At 36.8% G+C, this 22,767-nt stretch overlaps 1 protein-coding gene and 1 pseudogene across 3 annotated transcripts in view; both read right to left on the reverse strand.

Annotated features, from left to right (window-relative positions):
- Positions 1-22,767, reverse strand: part of LOC146073840 (protocadherin gamma-B2-like) — a 414,290-nt gene that overhangs the window by 363,209 nt on the left and 28,314 nt on the right. The gene's annotated exons all lie outside the window — the stretch shown is intronic.
- On the reverse strand, positions 13,571-16,156 carry LOC146072155 (protocadherin gamma-B1 pseudogene; annotated as a pseudogene).

Here is a 22,767-nt window from a genome sequence, read left to right on the forward strand (position 1 = left end):
TGTTACTTATAGGGTAAAAAAGATTTAAAGTATGTTCAATTGTCAACCTCATATCAGATAGAAATATAGTATACAGTACATTATTTAAAATAATAATGCAAATAATTAAATTATAAAATTTTCACACAAACTCACCTGATCGCTAACTGGAAATGTTTCTTTTAAAGCGTCCTTCCCAAGTTCTGAATCATCAGCATCAATGAGATTCTCTACCAGGACATTTTCATTTGGTTTCCTATAAGTAAAGTCACTTTCACTGGGATCCAAAGCCACACACACATTGTACGAGTAGGGAAATGGTAAAGATCCATCGCTATACAAGGAGAGCATCCTGGGATCAACTGGAGGATACAGATTTGTACTTAGAGAAGTAAAGGTTGGGGAAGGCTTTGATTGTTTGCATTTTGATATAATGACCAACAAAACAGTTATAATAAATAACAAGGAAATGAGACCAAGTGCGATTACTAAATAAAGCTGTAAATTGGATTGTGGATCTTCATTTTTCAATTGATTACTAAGTTTTGGAACCACCTGTTGGAAGTTATCTGCAACAATGAGACTTAAGGTGACTGTAGCTGAATGGGAGGGATCTCCATTGTCCTTCACCATCACCACAACCTTGTGATTCAGTATATCCTTCTCATGAAAGACACGTGATGTCCTGATCTCACCCGTGAGCTGACTGATGGTAAAGTGAGATGGTTCTGACACCTGTATGAAGTGATACGAGAGCCAAGCATTATGTCCAGAGTCTGCATCCACTGCAACCACCTTAGTTACTAATGATCCTTGTTCAGAGGCAAAAGGGACCATCTCAAACACAGCTGGGCCACCACTGTCTGCTGATGGGTACAGGATCTTTGGTGCATTATCATTCTGATCCACTATGCGGATAATTAGTGTTGCATTGCCGCTTAGAGATGGGGATCCATTGTCTCTAGCAGTTACCTGTATTAGAAACTCCTTGTGCTGCTCATAATCAAATGATCGCTGAGCATAGAGAACCCCAGTCTCTATATTCATGGACAGATAAGAGGACACTGGGAGATCTTCTGTATTAGTGCTGGATAGTGAATAAATAATTTTAGCATTGTCGCCAGTATCAGGATCGGATGCTTGTACACTGTATATTGAGGATCCGGGTAAATTGTTCTCTGGAACATAAGCAACATAAGTAGATTTCATAAATATTGGTGGATTGTCATTAACATCTGATATCTCCAATCTGATCGTTCTTCTGGTTGATAGGGGGGGAGATCCTCTGTCAGTAGCTAGTAGTGTGATGTCATAAGAAGATACTTTCTCTCTGTCCAGAGAACTTGCTGCAATAATCCGGTAGTATCTAGCAGATGATGATATCAACTGAAAAGGTACTTTTTCCATTATTTCACATTCAACATTTCCATTTTCTCCTGAATCTTGATCATGAACTTCAATCAGAGCTATAATTGTGCCGGGTGAGGAATCCTCAGGGATAGGACTAGATAATGATGTAATGGATATCTCAGGAGAATTGTCATTATCATCATTTATCTCTATTAATACCTTGGAATGGGCAATAAGACCACCCCCATCATTTGCTTGTACGGAGAGCTCATATTTACTTATCATTTCAAAATCCAATTTGTTATTTACTTTAATTTCTCCATTTTTTTCTTGAATACTAAATACACCTGTGTGGTGAACATTTTGTGATGTTTTGGTAAAGGAATATATGATCTGTGCATTGGATCCTTCATCTCTGTCTGTTGCCCCCACTATAATTACTGTAGAGTTGATTGGGGTATTTTCATTTATGCTGACTTTATACAAATCTTGTGTAAATATTGGAGCATTATCATTGGCATCAGTAACAACTGCTTTAACTAAGACTGTACCACTTCTAGCAGGGTTTCCTCCATCCAGAGCTATTAAAATTAATTCATGAATGCTTTGTGCCTCTCGATCTAAAGGTTTCTCTAACACAAGCTCTGGAGATTTGCTCCCATCTGTTCTGGTTTTTTCATTTAATATAAAATGCGGATTGTCACTGAGCCTGTATGTCTGTACTGTATTACTGCCAATATCTGGATCTTCTGCATTTTGTAAAAGAAATTTAGCTCCAGGTGATGTTAGTTCAATAATTTCAACAACAATATTTTCATGAAAGAAAAATGGGGAATTATCATTTATATCCTGAATTTCTATAATGACACTGAAAACATTTAAGGGATTTTCAACCACAGCATCAAAGGTCAGGAAGCAGGTAGCTGCTGCCCCACACAGTGTCTCTCTGTCTATCCTGTCCTTAATGTACAGATTCCCAGTATCTGCATTTACATAGAAATATTTCTCTGACACACGTGATACAATTCTCAGTTTCCTAGATGAGAGCTGTTTAATATCTAATCCAAGGTCTTCTGCAATATTTGCTATAACAGAGTCTTTCCTCATCTCTTCTACAATAGAATAATGAGTCTGAGCAGAGACTGAATGACACAGCCATGATAATAAGAAGGAAAATGTTACTTGCCATCTGATTCCTTTGTATGTCTGTGTAGTAGGTTTCATCATATGCTTCTGAAATTGTCTGCAAAATATCCTTTTAAATGGCTTGTATCTGTAATCCAGTGATCAGGAAATATCCAAAATGTTGCTTGTTTCAAGAGAAAATGTTAAAATATTCTTCAATCCTTGAAAAGAGAATCCAGAAAATGGCTGTGTGTCTTCCTGCAGATCTGCAGTATGTGTGAATGATGCAAATACTAGTGGATCTCAAGCTCTGTATTCTTCTTATTGGTCAAACAGCGGCGCTCTGAGGCGTAAGTGAGGAACTGCAATTCTATGAAATTATTTTTCAAAGAAAGATATATGTACAATATTTGGTGATTTTGTTGCCATTTTTAACACTGTAAAATATGTCTACTGTTTTGTCACATTATTATATTTTTATAATAATAAATAATTGTATTTTCAGTACATACCATTCAAAATATACTAAAACAATAACTGTCTTTATCAAAAAAAGTTATAAACTACATCACAGGCATTTACACTTTCTAAACACAGATAAGCTTGTAAACATGACGGTCAAGAGGTGCATGACCTACCAGTGTTGTTTGATAACCTTTCCAGATTCACAAAATTTGGTAATGTTTGCCTATGTATGGACTGAAGGGGAAGACGCAATTGCAAGTTGCTAATTATAGTGATAATATTCATGGGGCCACTAGCTGTGTCATCAAATGGTTACAAATTTTACAAGTCTTTATACAATGTGTATGTGATTGCATAGTAAAGCAAATTACAATACAAGGAGCGTTACTTTCTCTGATCTGATCTGTAGGCCTGTTCTTGTGTTGGTCTTGATGACGGGAGTAATCCCAAAATGGTGTTGACCATTTTGACACATTAAAAGTTCAAATTTTTTGCATATGAGACCCGGAGTCATGCCTGTCTGTTCCTGCATTATATATATATATATATAAATGATAGCACATAAAATGTAAAAACCTGTTAAAATATATTATGATACTCTTTGTGAATAATACAATAATAGTTTAACACTCGGAAAAGTTATAATTTGGTTTACGTTACAATTTCAAATACTCTATAATCAACACTAGTTGAAGGAAAAATCACTTTGTAGAGACCCTTATATTTTCAATATCACTCAGTAATGAAGAAGTAACTAGATATTGTAAAACAAGTAATAGACACACTGAAGTTTCTTATAACATTGTATATTTTAACAAAAGTAATAAGGTGTACTAAATAACATATGTAAGTTAATTAAGTATGTATTAATATATATATATATATATATATATATATATATATATATATTGTTAACATTTTCAATTGCACTTTACAGTTAAGAACAAAATAGTAATAAAAAAATCTGGGTAATAACAGACAGACATACATATGGAGCGCCTCTCAGCCAGCTCAGGGAATTGCCAGGCTGGCGGAGAGGTGCTCCATCTGATCTGGATGTGCGAGTGTCTCACACCCGCACAAGTCCTAGTCACTTTTTTGTTTCTATATTATTTTAACCTTTATAACATTAATTTTCTGTCATTTCCACTGAATGTTGACCCCCTCCCAATATTGTTTAATCTAGTTTAGATGAAAGGATGGCTGTCTAAACAAAGAGACAGAGCAACGGCACAAGCAGGAGAGGGAAAGAGGAATACTAACACAGTAGTACTCTTTATACATGTGATTGTATAAAATAGTAGTACTCCTTATATATGTTTTGCGACACAGTAAAACCCCTTACACACGTTACACATATAATAGTGCTCCTTATACATGTTATGACACATAGGGATATATTCAATTAGAGTAGGTCCATTCCGACATTTATTTGGCAGAATGGATCCAACACTACCTATTCAAATCAGCGGGCAAATCCGAATGTTGGATTTGGCCGCTGATTGCTGCTCACTTGGTTGGCGCTGGGACTGGGTGAGCGTTGGCGTGAGGCGGCGGGAGCTGGGATGGTGTCGGGTGACCTGCACTAACCTGGCCAGACAGTGGGACTTGTGTGTGTGTGTGGTGGGAGGATGTTGCCAGGTGAGCTGCTGCTGCTCACCCGGTGCCGTCCTCCCTGCCCCAATCCGGCATCTTTTCAAGTCAGATTTAGATTTTCATATTTTCATATGTAATACAATAGGAAGAGGGGAGTTTTGAAGGATGCCTGAAAGTTAGGATTTCATTCCACAGAGTTTTTGCAGCCCCAAAAAAGTTTTAAAACCATGATTAGGAGCAAGTATTTTATGTAGATGAGAGATGTAGATTTTTGTGCAGACTGAAAAGTTTGGATTGGGAGATATTTTCAGATAACCAAAAAGATGGATGTTGGTGAAGATTGGTCAATAGCCTTACGTGCAAGTATATGTATTTTATATTTAATTCAGTAGAATACAGGTAATATCATCCACACACAGATAATAAAATAAAAATAAAAAACTGAAATAAAAAATAGCTGATACATTTGCCAAGAGATGTGGTATAGATTAAGAAAGATAGAACACTTCAGACTGAGCCTTGCAGTACTCCAACTGATAGAAGAGGTGGATTTATCAAAATTAACACTGAAACTTGATAAATATGATGAGAACTAAGATAGGTCTGTAATTTGAAGACAAAAGCGTCAAATGCAGTGCAGAGATCTGGAATATAATTTATTATCGCATTTATCTTTTGTATGAAAGCCTAAGTATACACTAGCTATTAAGACTCATCATTGCTATTTTATTGGAAATTAAACACCAATATTAAAATAATAGGTGTAGGTGTTGTGTGTGTATCAGGGGCGTAACTACATATTCGTGGGCCCCATAGCAAAAGTTTGTAAGGGCCCCCTATTTAGCAACTGATGGTGATAAATGTATGTAAAACATATTACTTAGACAGGAAAGATGGGCCCCCTTCAGCTCTGGGCCCCATAGCAGCTGCACCCCTTGCACCTATGGTAGTTACACCTTTGGTGTGTGTATACACAGGTGAAGCTGTGCTCATTGTTGCCACACCAATTGCCACATGCGACTCCCATGGAGATATTCACAATCCCGTAGCCATGGATATGTGTATAATTTGCTCCTGAATTTCATAGAAATTTACTGAGAGGCGATATCACAAAGTGACCATTTCAAGCCAAGGCTCCGCATTAGGTGTGACAAACAGGTATGATCAGTGTCGATCTGGCAACAATGAGTGTGGCTACATCTGTAAAACTTCATCTGTAAAACACAAGTGTTGCAACTTAATATGGTGGTCTGGGAACAAACTCCAAACCAACTATCACAATGCAGAAGCTGACAAGCTTTCAAGTAAATGTTAATAAAGATAGACAATTTCCAACGTGGTCAATTTATGACAATGTTTTCCCACTACTTAGACCTTATATCAATAGTAAAAATAAGGCCCTCTTCATTGGGATCCCCATCATTTAATTAAATATAATAACCACAGATCCCCTGAAATCACTGCTGCTCTCAGAATCCTGGTTTTGAAGAGTTATTTTTTACCAGTTATTTATATAGCACACACATTTTCTGTAACACTTTACAGAGAATATTTGAAAATTCAAATCAGTCTCTGCCCCAGTGGAGCTTACAATCTATATTCCCTACCACATGTATACGCACACACAGACATTCTTGGATAAATTTGTTGGGAGCCATTTAACCTACCAGTATATTTTGGATTATAGGAGGAAACCGGAGTACCCGGAAGAAACCAACAAAAGCACAGGGAGAATATACAAACTCCACACAGTTAGGGCCTTGGTGGGAATTGAACCTATGACCTCGGTGCTGGTAGGCAGTAGTGCTAACCATTACACCATCCGTGCTTCCCATAAGAGTTATTTTAGTATGGTTTTTATTTATTGTTAGGAGATACTTTTAATTGCTCAGAAATAATAATAATAATAATAATAATAATAATAATAATACAACTACTAGAACAGAATAAGTAATAACTATTAAGACAATTGTTGAATATATGTTTAACTTATTCTAAAGATTGGTTTAAAAGTATATACTTCAACAGTAATATCCTTGACAAAATATACCAGTGAAAAGTTATGTCACTTGGCACATATGAAAAATACACAGTAGACACATTTACTATACATCTAACTTCTGACCTAAAATAGTAATGCAGTTATGTTTTATACTGTATCTTATATGAAATCTCACATAACATTCTTTGTATTAAAATGGCTCACCTGATCACCGACTGGGAATGTTTCTTTTAAAGTTTCTTTCCCAAGTCCAGAATCATCAGCATCCATGAGATTCTCTACTGGGACATTTTCATTTGGTTTCCTATAAGTAAAGTCACTTTCACTGGGATCCAAAGCCACACACACGTTGTACGAGTAGGGAAATGTTAAAGATCCATCGCTATACATGGAGAGCATCCTGGGATCAACCGGAGGATACAGATTTGTATTTAGAGACGTAAAGGTTGGGGAAGGCTTTGATTGTTTGCATTTTGAAATAATGACCAACAAAACAGTTATAATAAACAACAAGGAAATCAGACCGAGTGCAATCACTAAGTACAGCTGTAGATTGGATTGGGGATCTTCATTTTTCAATTGATTACTAAGTTTTGGAACCACCTGTTGGAAGTTATCTGCAACAATGAGACTTAAGGTGACTGTAGCTGAGAGAGAGGGATCTCCATTGTCCTTCACCATCACCACAACCTTGTGATTCAGTATATCCTTCTCAAGAAAGACACGCAATGTCCTGATCTCACCCGTGTGTTGACTGATGGTAAAGTGAGATGGTTCTGACACCTGTATGAAGTGATATGAGAGCCAAGCATTATGTCCAGAGTCTGCATCCACTGCAACCACCTTAGTTATTAATGTTCCTTGTTCAGAGGCAAAAGGGACCATCTCAAACACAGCTGGGCCACCACTGTCTGCTGATGGGTACAAGATCTTTGGTGCATTATCATTCTGATCCACTATGTGAATAATTATTGTTGCATTACTGCTCAGAGATGGGGATCCACTGTCTCTAGCAGTTACGTGTATTAGAAACTCCTTGTGCTGCTCATAATCAAATGATCTCTGAGCATAGAGAACCCCAGTCTCTATATTCATGGACAGATAAGAGGACACTGGGAGATCTTCCGTGTTATTGCTAAATAGTGAATAAATAATTTTAGCATTATCCCCAGTATCAGGATCTGATGCTTGTACACTGAATATTGAGGATCCTGGTAAGTTGTTCTCTGGCACATAAGCAACATAAGTAGATTTCATAAATGTTGGTGGATTGTCGTTAACATCTGATATCTCCAATCTCATGGTTTTTCTGCTGGAAAGTGATGGAGATCCTCTGTCAGCTGCTAGAAGTGTGATGTCATAAGAAGATACTTTCTCTCTGTCCAGAGAACTTACTGCAATAATCCGGTAGTATCTTGCAGATGATGATACCAACTGAAAAGGTACTTTTTCAATGATTTCAAAGTCAACATTTGCATTTTCACCTGAATCTTGATCATGAACTTCAATCAGAGCTATAATTGTGCCATGTGCGGAATTCTCAGGAATAGGACTAGATAATGATGTGATGGATATCTCAGGAGGATTGTCATTATCATCAATTATTTCTATCAATACCTTGGAATGTGCAATAAGACCACCCCCATCTTTTGCTTGTACGGAGAGTTCATATTTACTTATTATTTCAAAATCCAATTTTTTATTTACTTTTATTTCTCCATTTGTTTCTTGAATACGAAATACACCTGTGTGGTGAACATTTTGTGAAGCTTTAGTAAAGGAATATATGATCTGTGCATTGGTTCCTTCATCTTGGTCTGTTGCCTCCACTATTATTACTGTAGAATTTATTGGGGTATTTTCATTTATGCTGACTTTATACAAATCTTGTGTAAATATTGGAGCATTATCATTGGCATCAGTAACAACTGCTTTAACTAAGATTGTGCCACTTCTAGCAGGGTTTCCTCCATCCAAGGCTGTTAAAATTAATTCATGGATATTTTGTGTCTCTCGATCTAAAGGCATTTCTAACACAAGTTCTAGAAATTTGCTCCCATCTGTTCTTTTTTTCTCAGTTAATGTAAAATGTGGATTGTTACTGAGCCTGTATGCCTGCACTGAATTAATACCAATATCTGGATCTTCTGCATTTGGTAAAGGAAATCTTGCTCCTGGTAATGTAAATTCAATAATTTCAACAACAATATTGTCATGAAAAAAGATTGGAGAATTATCATTTATATCCTGTATTTCTATATTGACACTAAAAACATTTAATGGATTTTCAACCACAGCATCAAAGGTTAGGAAGCAGGTAGCTGCTGCCCCACACAGGGTCTCTCTGTCTATCCTGTCCTTAATGTACAGATTCCCAGTATCTGCATTCACATAGAAATATTTCTCTGACACACGTGATACAATTCTCAGTTTCCTAGATGAGAGCTGTTTAATATCTAATCCAAGGTCTTCTGCAATATTTGCTATAACAGAGTCTTTTCTCATCTCTTCTACAATAGAATAATGAGTCTGAGCAGAGACTGAATGACACAGCCATGATAATAAGAAGGAAAATGTTACTTGCCATCTGATTCCTTTGTATGTCTGTGGAGGAGGATTCATCATTTGCCTCTGAAATCTTTTGCAAAATATCCTTTAAACAGCCAGTATCTGTAATCCAGTGATCAGAAAATATCCAAAGCTTTCTCTTGTTTTGACAGATCCAATTGTTCAGGAAAACATGTAAAAAATATCCTGTGTTCTAACTACAGAGAACCCAGAAAATGGCTGTGTGTCTTCTTGCAGATCTGCAGTGTGTGTGAGTGTTGAAAATACCAGTGGATCTCCAGCTCTGTATTCTTCTGCTTATTGGTCAAACAGCGGCGCTCTGAGGTGAAAATCTGGAATTGCAATGCTATGAAAGTATTTTCCAAGTATCCATATAAAGACTTTTTTTGTTGAGCATTGGGAGCATATTTCTACTTTTTCATTTATTTCAATACTGAGATCTAATTGAGTTCAGCACTATAGATTACAATATTTATAATTATTGTGTTTACAGTAAATAACATTCATATGAAAGCATAACAATTAAAAACACATATTTAAAACAAATGTCATTATAAACTATATATCTTGCATTGAAAGTTTCTGTTTGAAAAATTAATTGGCCGAACATAAGTATTAGTATTACATATCAGAGTTTTTAAATATACTTTCTAGAGAATTGGTTAAGCATTGCTCATGAAATTTCATTCTTAAAGAACTAGGCTGCCAATACAATTATTTTGGACTAAAATAACTACTTACCTATTTTCTGAAGTGGAAGAAGAGATTGTACAGTGACTATTTGAGGCTATAATAACCATGTGCCTGATTAATGTTTGTTATCAAATAACTGCTAATGAACACATTAAGTAGACATTAAGGGGCAGATTTGTTAAGCTTGGTGAAGTGATAAAGTGTCTGGTTTTTATTACTGACCAATCAGCTCCTAACTGTAAAGTTACAGGCTTGGTTTCAATAATGACAGGTAGGAGCCGATTGGTCGGTGATAAAAACCAGACACTTTATTACTTCACCGAGCTTAATAAATCTACCCTTGAATTTTATGAATGTCTAGTAAGATCTTAAGGTGCGTACACACGGGGGCGATTTTGAGCAAAGTCGCGGGAAATATGGTCGCTGAGTGACCATATTGCCCGCAATGGGAGTGTGCACCGGCGATATATCGCCGTGTGCGTGCTCCCGTTTTTGCCCCTGTGGTGATCGCTGGTCGCAGGAACATGCTTCTGCGACCAGCTAATTTCCACTGCCGGGCTCCCCCCGGCAGTTTCTTTTTCATCAGCGACCATCTCTGGTCGCTGATGAAAAGGAGAAACTGAGCAATATATTGCTCAGCCATATATTGCTCAGCAATATATGGCTGAGCAATATATCTCCCCCGTGTGTACACAGCACTAGGGTTGAGTGTTATTTGGAGACCTTCTGGACTTGACCTGTAATACATGGTGCACTTGTTTCAATTCTCTGAAGACCCACATAATGCTTCAAAAATTAAATGAAAATATAAACAGACAACAAAGATTTGTTTGTAAATTACAAAAGCTATTTCATAGTGATGCAAATAAAAATTAAATGATATACTGTTCCTTTGATTATATATAGTGCACTTATGCTTAACATTAAAATGTTTACTATCCCCAGAAACCATGGTGACATCATTATTTATTTAGCAGATACATCATTGAATATTTTTCAGAATTATTTTTTTTTAATACGAGATCTCTGAGCTGAATGTAGTTTGGAGACCACCAGAAGGCGATTCTCCAACTGTGGGCAGAAGAAGCAGATCACACAATACAGGGAACACTAGTTTTTAAAATCATCTTCATCACAATTACGGAAAACAATAAAACATATAAAAGTACAAACACTGAAATATTTAAGATGCTTTTGTTAATTTTACAAAAATGTTTCAAATTTTGAATATTGAAGTTTCTAAATACAAATATGCTGTATACTTCAGCAAAGCACAATGTTTGCTACATAAAGTATAAAAGGAGGGGATCAGAAGTTAAATATTCATTATCCAAATATTTTCTCTGTGTGGAAATCAGAAAACAACTTTCGAAAGTCAGTATGTTAATGGGAATAATAATATTAAACATGCTTTTAAAGTTGATGAAAAAGTCTGTTAGTAATGAAAAAAATCTAGGTTTAGTTTTTTAAATTTTTTTTAATAAATAAAACTTTATCATCTGTATTGCAACTTAATTCATTAGTCAGGTCATAAGGAAGACCTGTAAACACTTTCATCTTAATAACCTGTAATGCTACCTTATGTAGGAAATTTAATCTTTTTTTACACAACTTATTTTTTTGTATTTACATAACAAATGTGAGCAATGCTGCCATTTTTTTTGTGGATATTTTGAACGTCTCTCACAGAGATTTTGGCACTCATAGGTTACATATGCTATTAGGCTCATGCTTTAACATGCCTTACCGCCATTATATGTGGGTTGTGCTGCAGATCATGAACAGCAGTTGCCATGACTGTTGATGATAACGTTTAATATAAAAGGCATAAAATATCTATATTTTCCTGACAGTTGTGTCACGCTAAATTTTATTGAAACATTATGCTCTGAAAAAATGAAATACTAGAGCTAAATGTAATTTGTAGACTATAAGAAGGTGACCAGGAGAATCAGATCATCACAATGTAAGGGGCACTAATTCCAAACACCACACCTCGTTCACAATCTATGGAGAACAATAGAACATAAAAAAGGAAAAATACTGATACATTTATATTCCGCTGCTCTTTGTGATTGTTACAAAAACATTTCATATTCAGAAAAAATGTATCTAACCTTACAGAGAGATAAAGTAAAGAAAGATAAAGTACCAGCCAATCAACTGCTAACTGCCATTTTGAAAAAGTAAGGTGCTGATTGTTTGGTACTTTGGCCCTTATTCTAGTTGAATCGGACGGATATGTATTTTGGACAGGAACCGAGTGTTCTTAGCCCCGCCTATCATACGCTCACACCGTCCGAATGCGGTAAAACACCTTCCGAATGGACTGCGAGTGGATGTTTCATGTGAACACCTCCTCCATCTGTGGGAACCTCCCCCATCCTCCGATGGTCGCCGACCATCGAATGATGGACCGAGTGGTCAGAAAGCACGAGTGCTCCAGACCACTGGGACATTTTTCCATATGAAAGCAGGGATATGGGCGGGCAGCTGACATCTGGCTATGTCAGCTGTCCGCCCCCCACACATGCGTCATGGCCGCATTACCATACGTACGCCCAGTGTTTTCATGGGAACGCCCATGAAACGCGGGGCGTATGCATATGGTAATGAGCCCAAACAGCCCTTCACACCCCTCTCCACCCCCTGCTCGGATGGTTTCATACGATCATTTTCTGCACGGACCTCACCCCATGTTCAAACGTGTGAGGCGTACGCACATGCACAGATACCCCTCTGCACATGCGCAAACACCAACCATTGGCTGTCCGTCCGCACTCGGAGCCATCCAACTCAATCAGAATAAGGGCCTTTATCTTTCACAAAAATGTACAATAGATCCCTTTCCAAAGCATTGTACTACACGGTTCCTCCAGGTCCTAAGACTACCTCTGCTTAATCAATGTATCTCTATGCTTCCATCTTGTTGGGCCACTTAAAATGGGTCCTCTAACATCAGTTTAAACGCAATAAACATAGATCCACTGAAAACACAGATTCGCAAGATGCATCACACGTGGAATGGAGAAATGGTGGCAGAGAGCCCCATTATGTAATTTTCATTTATTGTTAGACTGAATAATATTGAAGGCTAATGTGGGGTACACATTGACCAATATAATAGCTGTTCAATTAAACAGCCGATGTATTGATACTGTCGGCCAGTGTGTATCAGCAATATGTCTGTGAACGATGTCATTCAAAGACATATTACATCAGCTGTGTGACACAGCCAATGGTTGACATATCTAAATATATATTAGCACAATGTGAAATGGATGATACATCTCTGCCCGTACACCCACTGCACATTCCAACAGCGATTGACAGCACCACTGGGCAACCACATGTAAATGGTTGGCCAGTTTTACTGCTAGTCATGACTGTTTGGTCAGTGTGCACTGAGGACACACTGTCTGATTCATCTACAGATATATTTGCTAATCAAATGTTCTACATACAGTATAAAACTTTAGTTATGTACCCAGCCTTAAAAACAGTAATGATGATCAGTAAAACAGAACATGTACAGTAATAAAGGCAAGAACACTGATGGATGTTTAAATGATTTTGCAGAAATGTTTCAAACTATATACTTTAAATATAATAATCCCAATATTATACACATGTGCTACCAAGTAATGAAACTTTTAAACAAAAAAATATGCTCAATTGGCAATTAAGGACAATTCACATAAGATCAAGTTAGAAACTACAATAAATACATAAATAGTTATATTTCATAACATATATGAAGCATCACCTAACATCTTTTTATGTTGAATAAGGTTAACTCACCAGATCACTGTTTGGAAAGTTTTCTTTTAAAGTTACATTCACAATTCCTGAATCATCAGCATCAATGAGATTCTCTACAGGGACATTTTCATTTGGTTTCCTATAAGTAAAGTCACTTTCACTGGGATCCAAAGCCACACACACATTGTATGAGTAGGGAAATGGTAAAGATCCATCGCTATACATGGAGAGCATCCTGGGATCAACTGGAGGATACAGATTTGTACTTAGAGAAGTAAAGGTTGGTAAAGGCTTTGAGTCTTTGCATTTTGATATAATGACCAAAATCACAGTTACAATAAATAACAAGGTGATGAGAGTAAGTGTGATCACTAAGTACAGTTGTAGATTGGATTGGGGATCTTCATTTTTCAATTGGTTACTAAGTTTTGGAACCACCTGTTGGTAGTTATCTGCAACAATGAGACTTAAGGTTACTGTAGCTGAGAGAGAGGGATCTCCATTGTCCTTCACCATCACCACAACCTTGTGGTTCAGTATATCCTTCTCATGAAAGACACGTGATGTCCTGATCTCACCCGTGTGATGGCTGATGGTGAAGTGAGATGGTTCTGACACCTGTATGAAGTGATACGAGAGCCAAGCATTATGTCCAGAGTCTGCATCCACTGCAACCACTTTAGTTACTAATGAGCCTTGTTCAGAGGTAAAAGGGACCATCTCAAACACAGCTGGGCCACCACTGTCTGCTGATGGGTACAAGATCTTTGGAGCATTATCATTCTGGTCCACTATGTGGATAATTAGGGTTGTATTGCTGCTCAGAGATGGGGATCCATTGTCTCTAGCAGTTACCTGTATTAGGAACTCCTTGTGCTGCTCATAATCAAATGATCTCTGAGCATAGAGAACCCCAGTCTCTATATTCATGGACAGATAAGAGGACACTGGGAGATCTTCTGTATTGGTGCTGGATAGTGAATAAATAATTTTAGCATTGTCCCCAGTATCAGGGTCTGATGCTTGTACACTGTATATTGAGGCTCCGGGTAAGTTGTTCTCTGGCACATAAGCAACATAAGTAGATTTAATAAATGTTGGAGGATTGTCATTAACATCTGATATCTCCAATCTGATGGTTCTTCTGCTGGAAAGTGGGGGAGATCCTCTGTCAGTAGCTACAATGGTGATGTTATAACTAGATACTTTCTCTCTGTCCAGAACACTTGTTGTAACAAGTCTGTAGTAATTGTTAGATGATATTAAATTAAAAGGTATATCTTCTATAATGTTACAGTCAACTTCTCCATTTTCTCCTGAATCTAGATCACGAACTTTGATCAGAGCTATCATTGTACCTGGGTCACAGTCCTCAGGGACAGGAGTAGATAATGATGTGATAGATATCTCTGGAACATTGTCATTCTCATCTGTTACTTCTATCAATACCTTGGAATGGGCAACAAGGTCACCTCCATCTGTTGCTTGTACAGAGAGTTCATAGTTCCTTATAACTTCAAAGTCCAAATGTTTAATTATTTTAATTTCCCCATTTGTAGGGTGAATAGTGAAAATCCCTGTATGATGGAGATCTCCTGAGGTTTTGCTGAAAGAATATGTGATCTCTGCATTTATCCCTTCATCTCTGTCAGTTGCATTTAGTACAATAACTGTGGAGTTAATTGGAATATTTTCTTTTAGGGTGACTTTATACATGTCCTGAGTAAATGTAGGAGCATTATCATTAGCATCAGTAACAATGATCTTTACCAAAGCAGTCCCAGACTTCACAGGGTTTCCTCCATCCAAGGCTGTTATTATCAATTCATGAACATTTTGTGTCTCTCGATCTAAAGGTTTCTCTAACACAAGCTCTGGATATTTACTCCCATCTGCTCTGCTCTTTGTATTAAGTGTAAAATACTGATTGTCACTGAGCCTGTATGTCTGCACTGAATTCATCCCAATATCAGGATCTTCTGCATTTTGTAAAACAAATCTTGTTCCTGGTGATGTAAATTCAATAACTGACAAAATGATGATGTTATGAAAAAATTGTGGATAATTATCATTTATATCCTGAATTTCAATCTTGATATTAAAAATATTAAAGGGATTTTCAACCACAGCATCAAAGGTTAGGAAGCAGGTAGCTGCTGCCCCACACAGTGTCTCTCTGTCTATTCTGTACATTACATATAGATTTCCAGTCTCTAAATTCACATCAACATATTTATCTAAGAGATCTGATACAATTCTCAGATTCCTAGATGAGAGATGTTTAATATCTAATCCAAGGTCTTCTGCAATATTTGCTATAACTGAGTCTTTTCTCATCTCTTCTACAATAGAATAATGAGTCTGAGCAGAGACTGAATGACACAGCCATGATAATAAGAAGGAAAATGTTACTTGCCATCTGATTCCTTTGTATGTCTGTGTGTTAGGTTTCATCTCAGCTGCTTTAAAATCCTGTAATGTTCTGCAAATACCTGTCCACTCTTTCTTTCTCTCTATCTCTGTATTATCAATGTTTATAATCCATTTTGGTATAAAATGTAAATCCACTTAATTATAAACATAAAAGCAAATATCCTGTATTCTGTGTTGAGAGAACCCAGAAAATGGCTGTGTGTCTTCCTGCAGATCTGCAGTTTGTGTGAGTGATGAAAATACCAGTGGATCTCTTGCTCTGTATTCTTCTCCTTATTGGTTAAACAGCGGCGCTCTGAGGCCAAACCATGGAACTGCATTTCTAGTATTTTTTTTTATTTTAAAGCTAATCATTAGCAATGCAATTTTCTGCAGGTTTTCTGCAATATTTGTCATATTTTAATTAAAAAAATATGTTTTAGAGGAGAAAAATAACAATGCTTATTCCCTTTTTGTAATGTAGAAATAATAATTTAAACATTCAAAAAAAGTAATTACAAAATTATCAGACAGATAGTTATTTAGTTATAATGTCTATTTATGTCCCTATTGGAATGGAGTATCTCATTGTGTTTAGCTTTGAAATGGTAGTATGCAAATTATTCATAGGTACTTATGTATTATCTGGGCTCCCATGTTAAATGCACCCCATTTTTTCATACCCCTACTATCCAACTATGCATGGAGTTGATTTTATATAGTGTGGCAAGCGCAGCGAGCCACCGTGCCCGAAGCGTGGCGAGCGCAGCGAGCCCCGCGAGGGGACGCAGTCTCATAAGAAAAACGGGAGTCCAGATATTACATAAGTACCGTTTGCAGTTTTTGGACTGTATACTACCTATATACTGTAACAAACCTAATAACATTTTTTACTGTATTTCTTAATTATTAATTAACTAATTAATTAATGATTTCTTCAAAGTGTTGACAGTTTGTAACCATTTACTCTTCTGGATAAGACAGGATATATTGTTTGCTTACAATAGTGAGGTTACAGTGTGTTGTTCCATTCATTCAAAAAATTATCAGTTTAATAAATTACTATTTGCTAGTTTGCTTGTACAGTAAAAGTGAATTTGCCAGTGGCAATAGATTGCTTACTGCTAGGGCAACAATTCCCCCACTGCTTTCATTGTTCTTGTCTTTGTAGAGGGATGAACGCTGGTGAGAAAAATACAGAATTCATATCTCTCTACTTAATTTATATAAGTGCCGCGTTCCACACAAGACAGAAGTTCCAGATACTCGAGTCTGGCAGTTGGCCAGTAAGCGTAGTAAAGCGGCGTCCAGTTTTCCATTGATTTTCTTACTGCTGCTGCTGGCATCAGTGCAGCATTGTAGAGTCTGAGCAGCACTCAGACTCCAATGCAAATGCCCATATAGCCAGAAAAATAGCCACCACACCATTTTTCCTGGACTCTGTAGGGTAAATACAGTATTAGAAAAATGAGTGCAGCATGTGTGGTGGTGTGGGCCCCCCTTGGACTCAGGGGCCCATTTGAACTGCGCACACTGCACTCATAGATATGCTACTGTATATACACAAGTACAGTGGAGATATACTGTACCTACTGTATCTCAAGGGGCAAAGGGAGAACATTGTGGATTCTGTAGTAAAATTGTAAAGCCGACCCCACCTCAATACTTCTTGAGAGACCCTCTCTCCACAGCACATGTTCATTTTATGCCTCATTGTAATGCTCACAAGGTACAGGTAAATATTGTAATGCAAGTAAATGTAGTACAAGACTGATCTGTCAAACTATTTTATTATACAGTACCATGAATATAAATATTATCCACTTGAGTATTACTACTTGAGTTACCGGTGCACAAGAGAGCAGCTGCTTTTCAGCACATATTCTTTTCTGGGATTTTGGATTTACCGTGTGTCTCTGCAGTGCTCTAGTTCACTTTATGTACCTTAAAGTAGTAGTGCTGGATACAGTATACAGTTCACATTATACCACAGAATGAATCCAATTAATTTTATGCCAAATTGCAGTGCTGACAGTGCAGAATATTACACAGTGTAGTGCCACAATACACATTAAGCTACATGCTACACAATTCCCAAAGATCACATTTCACTACATGTAGTCCCAAAGTACATATTATACCATTCTGTAGTGCTCCTAATCATATTATGCCCCACTGTAGTGCCCTAGATACTATATATATATATATATATATATATATATATATATAGATAGATAGATAGATAGATAGATAGATAAATAGATAGTCAAGCCGGCACTCACATTAATAGAGCAACATATATATAAATATATATCACTTGTGTGTGGCTTGAGAAAGGGGTGCAAGCCCCGAAACGTCGCTATTAAACCACAGAGTTTTCACTATATTTCAAGTCTCCGAGTGCCGCTCCTTACCTCCGTATATATATATTTATGGGGTATCTGCACTCACGGCCAGCCCACATCATCAGTTGGGGTGCTTAACTAGAGTGACAAACAATATGTCACAATAATATTCAGTGTGTAGGATAATTAATCCACGATAAGCATTCCAAGTACTTGAAATCCTTGAACTGTGCAGTTGTATTTGAGCTGTCTTAAGAAAGGCCCTCTAGTGGCCGAAACATTGACTAACAGGATCTTTGGATTCACAAAGTAAGATGCCATTGTAATAAAAGTACGAAATTAAAAGCTTGATGTTTTTACTGGTGAGTGCTTATCGTGGATTAATTATCCTACACACCGAATATATATATATATACTGTATGTGTGTGTATATGTAGTATATAGTATACAGTATATGCAGAATACATGCACAAATACAGAAATTGTGTCATTATAATCACAAAGCACATCAGACTTCACTTTTTTGTAATTTTCTGTTTCACAGTCACAAAAGTTACAAATGTCTGGAACAAAAATAATGGACAAAGAAAAGTCTAGTGTATAAATGTTGCTGCCTATTTGACATTTTACAGTGATTATTGTACAAATTGATGCTGAAGGAATCTGAATTCAATGTTTAAAAGTCCAAGAATAGTACTGTATATCTCTAACTTACAATGCACATCTTCAACTTTTTCAACACATTTCATCACATTACACCATTAACCACATTCTCACCCACTGAAATGATCAAACACATGCATTTAGGGCACAGATTCTCAAACTCGGTCCTCAGGACCCCGCACAGTGCATGTTTTCCCGGAGTCACAACAAGTAATTTGATCCACCTGTGGATATTTTAAAATGTGTCAATGAATTGGATTTTGGATTTTAAAAACCATTGATCCATGTTACCATCCATTAACAAATGAATAGTCTTTTTAACTAGGGTAAAAAAGTGTGTACAATTGAATAGTCTGGTGCTACCTACCTATTTCATCTCAATCAATTTATTGTGGCCAATTAAATGCTTTCTCTACAAACAGTTTTTCCTCCACACTTTACCTGCCTGCAAATGTTTGAGCATAGCCGTAAAATCTGAAATATTCTAGAATTTCTAATATCCACAAAAGTCACTTTTATTTATGATTAACATTAAATTAACATTAAGTAATTGTATTATCCATCTGTACTTTTCAGAATGAATTTTATAATATATGGAAAACATGAGATTAATACCCATTCATCTGGATATACTTTATGTGCTGCAATCGATCCTCAAATACTGTGTTCAGTTAGTGGTAATAAGAAGAAAACTTTCTACTAACTGTTGTAAATTATGATTATTATCATTTATTTCCGTGATGCCACAAGTGGTTCACAGCACCTTACAGAGGAAATGAACACCAAGAAAAAGCATGAACAAAAAGTGACTTACTGTATAGTACAGAACTATATCGGGTATGTACTGTACATGGTTTTAAAACATGTCTGCCTCAGCAACCATAATACCTACAGTAAATGATCAACAGGCACACCAAGCCTACAGTGAATATCAATCTCAAAGGATGTGCTGGAGAGCAGGCACTTCTCCAAGCAGACAATCATCTTACGAACAAAGACTCAATTCTATCTTTACACACAAAAGGTTGTAAGGCCCCACTTAGATTTGATACAGTATTCCAGTGTACATGGTGTTAGAATCATGAAGCAATAGAGGACACTTAACCAAGTAAAGTCCATAGACACAGAACAAAATAGCCTGATTGACTTATTCCACCTGTATCTATGTAGAAGACAGAGTTTTCTTCCATTTTTCCATTCAACCAGGATTGAGGTATGTCATAGAAGTATGTGCACTGGCATAAAACATCACTGGCTTATGAAATGACATTACATATCTTAAAGAGCTGATATAATTAGGCAAGTTAAGGCTTAAAGGTCTCATTTTAAAAGAGCAAAACCTAAATAAAATATATCACAATGGAAAGTATTTATGCACGGAAACTGTAACAAAGTAGCTTTAATTAAAGCACAACCAAAGAAACCAGAGTAAGAAGTAAAGGTACTATAATAACAAAACTGTAGCAAAAAAAAACAACAAAAGTAACTGCCACCCTAAAATAATTAAATAAAATGTACAATAACCTACCTGTATAAGACTGCTATTTGACTTGCTTCCTTCTGATATATCACTACTATTACTAAGTCATCAGCATCAATAAGAATTTTCACTGGGAAACTTTGATTTGGTTGTAGAAAAGGAAAGTCACTATCGGGTAAATCCAAAGCCACACACACATTGTAAGAGTATGGAAGAGGTAAAGATCCATCGCTATACATGGATAGTATTCTGGGGTCAACTGCAGGATACAAGTTTGTACTTAGAGAACCAAACGTTGGTAAAGGTTTTGATCCTTTGCAATTTGATATTATGACCAATATAACAGTTATAATAAATAGAAGAGAAATCAATGCTAGGGCAGTTACTAAGTAAACTTGAAAATTTGATTGGGGATCTTCATTATTGATTTGATTGATTAGGTTAGAGACCATCAGTTGGAAATTATCTGCAACAACAGGAGTTAAGGTGACTGTAGATGATAAAGAAGGGTCTCTGTTATCCTTTACCTTCACCACATTCTTATGGTTCAATATATCCTTCTCTTGAAAGATTTGTGCTGTCTTATTTCGCCCGTGTGCTCACTAATGATAAATTTAGATGTTTCTGATATATGTAGAAAATGGTAAGAGAGCCAAGCATTATGTCCACAATCTACGTCCACTGCAACCACCTTAGTTATTAAGGAACCTTATTCAGAGGCAAAAGGGACCATCTCAAACACATTTGATCCACTAACTTCAAACAATGGGTATAAGATTTTTGGAGCATTATCATTCTGATCCACCATGCGGATAATCAATGTTGCATTACTGCTGAGAGATGGGGATCCATTGTCTCTAGCAGTTACCTGTATAAGAAACTCCTTGTGCTGCTCAAAATCAAATGATCGCTGAGCATAGAGAACCCCAGTCTCTATATTGATGGAAAGATAAGAGGACACTGCAAGATCTTCTCCTCTTGAGCTGGATATTGAATAAATAACTTTAGCATTATCCCCGGCATCAGGATCTGATGCTTGTGCACTGTATATTAAATTGTTCTCTGGCACATAAGCAACATAAGTAGATTTTGTAAACAGTAGTGCATTGTCATTAACATCTGATCTATCTGTATTGATCTAATTTGGTACTTTAGTAGGATAACCCTCACTGTGGATTTCACTGCTATACTGTAAACAGCTTTGTTTAGTAAAGTCAAGTTCTGGCACAAGACATTTTGGAGAAGACCATTATATTTATTCCACACATTTTTTGGGTTACAAGCATAGGCTGGCAGTGGTGTTATTGGTTATACTAGGGGTGAGGTTCGGGGTAAGATTTTAAATGTTTTATTTAATTATTTACATTGGTTTAAAACAAAGTGGTTACACTAGGGGGTGGGATTGGGTAAAGCTTTTTTCAAATATTGATATATTTACAATGTTTTAAAACAAACTGCCAGTACCTAGCTAGGTTACTACATGCTCCAGTGACACTTCTATTGTTTTGGATTTATTTTAAGGCCACTTAAAAAATCTCATGATATGACATACAGATGGAGCCCCTCTCGTTCAGCTACAGGGCTCGACAAAACATCCCCGCTGGCGAGCGCTGGCGGAGAGGGACTCAATCTGACTGGGATGTGTGAGCATCTCACATGCATGCACGTCCCAGTCACTTGGCAGTGGGGATCAGAAACCCTGCCCATCCCTGCTTCAGGGAGACAGGCAGGGTTATTGGGGGTGTGGGGAAGTGGCGGCGACCGGCGGGGAGGCAGCAGGGACCAACGGAAAATGTTCTCTTTATCGTTACTCTTATTAAACTGTAAAGCACCCTCTGGAAGGAAACTACCCACTTCCAAACTTCACTGGGCAGAGGTGCACAGCAAAGTTGTCTGTTTGTATATATATTCAAATATTTTTTAATTTATGTACCGTATATACTCGAGTATAAGTCGACCCGAATATAAGCAGAGGCACCTAATTTTACAACAAAAAAACTGGGAAAACTTATTGACTCAAGTGGGACCCTCACTTGAGTATAAGCCGAGGGGGGCTTTTTCAGCATAAAAAATGTTCTGAAAAAGTAGGCTTATACTCGAGTTTATATGGTAGATACCTTTAATGACCATTTGCAGGCTTGCAGTTAATCATACAAATACACATAGTAGTAAAACAATCGCACGTCAATCATCATTACTTAAACATTGTTATAGAGGCAGGATTTTTAAATACATAAGTTAATGCATGGGCAAGTCAAAGTCTACAGGTTCAATTTTTAGATCACAAAACCTTATTTACATTCAAATCACATCCTCCTATTAAAATG

The sequence above is a fragment of the Crinia signifera genome, chromosome 4 (genome assembly GCF_055691185.1).
Source record: "Crinia signifera chromosome 4, ASM5569118v1, whole genome shotgun sequence".
NCBI classification, from domain to species: Eukaryota; Metazoa; Chordata; class Amphibia; order Anura; family Myobatrachidae; genus Crinia; species Crinia signifera.